The sequence below is a fragment of the Malus domestica genome, chromosome 12, assembly GCF_042453785.1.
Source record: "Malus domestica chromosome 12, GDT2T_hap1".
NCBI lineage: Eukaryota > Viridiplantae > Streptophyta > Magnoliopsida > Rosales > Rosaceae > Malus > Malus domestica.
The window spans coordinates 30,677,201-30,679,617 of record NC_091672.1 but is presented as its reverse complement, the minus strand read 5'-3'; the positions used below and the strand labels follow the sequence as shown (position 1 = coordinate 30,679,617).

General features: G+C 38.6%; 1 long non-coding RNA gene across 2 annotated transcripts; it reads left to right on the top strand.

Annotated features, from left to right (window-relative positions):
* Positions 1–671: 671 nt before the first annotated feature.
* Positions 672–1,493, top strand: LOC139190257 (uncharacterized). 2 transcript variants are annotated; one of them, XR_011574351.1, is made up of 4 exons: positions 672–751; positions 835–932; positions 1,016–1,113; positions 1,289–1,493. It is a non-coding gene; the product is annotated as an uncharacterized lncRNA (long non-coding RNA). The 2 variants fall into 2 exon arrangements; XR_011574350.1 differs by lacking the exon at positions 1,289–1,493 and adding an exon at positions 1,197–1,230.
* Positions 1,494–2,417: the final 924 nt, after the last annotated feature.

The window sequence follows — 2,417 nt, the reverse complement described above, 5'->3', positions numbered from 1 at the left end:
CATGTATATGTACATATTTGTGGCTTATCGAAAATATTAATAAATAAGCTTTGCTTCATTTCAACATATTGTGTTAAATACACCAAAGCCTTCTTCATAAAGTTCTTTGAATTTTTGCTTTTGTTGAAACCTGTATTGTTGAAGCTTTGTGAGTGAAGCATGTAGTTTGAGGTAGTGTTCCCTTAATTTCCCGAGTGAGGAAAACTTCTCGGTTGGAGACTTGAAAAATCCAAGTCACTGAGTAGTCACGAACTTTTGAGTACCAAGGCGTAGTAGCATATGGTGGGAGTCCCCCAAGTCTCTAGTCGAGGGAGTTGACGAATGAGGTGTCTTGCTAATAGTCCATGTCGTAAGTACCAAAACTTCATTCTTTTGTTTTCTAAGTGGTAGCCCCGGACTTTTTCTTCATAGATTTTGTTGATGAAGGTTGCTAGGCCCGAATAAGTGGAATTGCAGAAGGTGTAACCGTTGGTGCATTAACATCATAATGGAAGCATCACAATGATGGAAGCATCACAATGATGAAAGCATCATAATGATGAAAACACCATAATGATGAAACATCATAATGATGTTTCTTTGGTGGAATTGTTTTTCATTTCCCCTAACAACCGGAATTGTTTTTCAACATAACACCATCATCTGTAGGTCGAATCACAAAGTTGTCTTCATGAAAGTTGTTCTTTAATTCCTTAACTACAACATATCCAAATTGGAGAGCCATCGGAGCAGTACAACTCCAGAAATCCAGGTATGATGAGTGACTGTTTATCATTTGTCTGTCAACCCGTCAGATTTGTTGTGAGCTTTGAAACTCTATTTTCTCTTGCTCAGATCAGCATGCTTTCTTCATTGAAGTTGTTCCTCAGCTTGTGAACTACAACATATCCAAATTTGAGATCCCTCGGAGCTGTATAACTCAAGAAACTCAGGTATGATGAATGACTGGTTATTATTTTTCTGTCAACCCGTCAGATTTGTTGTGAGCTTCGAAACTCCATTTTCTCTTGTTCAGATCGGTATGCTTTCTTCATTGAAGTTGTTCCTCAGCTTGTGAACTACAACATATCCAAATTTGAGATCCCTCGGAGCTGTATAACTCAAGAAACTCAGGTATGATGAATGACTGGTTATTATTTGTCTGTCAACCCGTCAGATTTTTTGTGAGCTTCGAAACTCCATTTTCTCTTGTTCAGATCGGTATGCTTTCTTCATTGAAGTTGTTCCTCATCGACTCTTTCATAACATATCAAAAATTCAGGATGAACTAACGGTTAAATATTTCCAGATCTTCGAAACATCACAACAGCTTCGAAATCTGCAAGAAGCCGACTATCATGTTTGGAGCTTCAACACTTTAATTTCCGTCGCTCAAACAGAAATGGTTCCTTCTTGAAAGTTGTTCATATGCTCAAGAACTATAGGGTGTCCAAAATTCAGCTCCATTGGAGAAGAGCAGAGGTTGCAGAAATTTGATAGATGAAAGGAGGCGGAAGAGGGAGAGAGAGAAAAAGTCTCTTGGGTTGGATTTCTATTTTGGGGCAGATTTCAATTTTTGTAGCACCTTCATTATTGATGAATTGCTTGTACTTTTGTCCATTATGAAATTTGGGACTTTGGCTTGTTGTTGGATCTATTATAATATGTTTGGGAACATATATAAGTGAATAAATAAGAAGGAAAATTTTGGGCCCTTGTGGGTGTAAAACAAAAAATGTTTATGTTTACCCAAGTGTTTTTGTACAAGTTCAAGGGCATCTTGGGTTTTGTGAACAAAATTTGTTTATTTGGAGCAAGGTTTTGTGTTGAAGCTTTGTAGGTGAAGCTTTGGTGTTGAACCTTTGTGGGTGAAGCTTTGGAGGTGAAGCTTTTCGGGTGAAGCTTTGGAGGTGAAGCTTTTCGGGTGAAGCTTGTTGGGTGAAGCTTTTTAGGTGAAGCTTTGTGGGTGAAGCTTTTTAGTTGAAGCTTTTCGGGTGAAGCTGTTTGGGTGAAGCTTTTTAGGTGAAGCTTTTCGGGTGAAGCTTTTTGGGTGAAGCTTTTTTAGGTGAAGCTTTGATGGTGAAGCTTTTTGGGTGAAGCTTTTTAGGTGAAGCTTTTTGGGTGAAGCTTTTTTAGGTGAAGCTTTGATGGTGAAGCTTTTTTGGGTGAAGCTTTTTAGGTGAAGCTTTTTGGGTGAAGCTTTTTAGGTGAAGCTTTTTGGGTGAAGCTTTTTGGGTGAAGCTTTGATGGTGAAAGTATGTAGAGGGAGCTTTCTAGGTGAAGATATTTTAGGTGAAGCTTTGTAGGTGAAGCTTTTTTAAGTGAAGCTTTTCGGGTGAAGCTTTTTAGGTGAAGCTTTGTGGGTGAAGCTTTTTAGGTGAAGCTTTGTGGGTGAAGCTTTGGAGGTGAAGCTTTTCGGGTGAAGCTTTTTAGGTGAA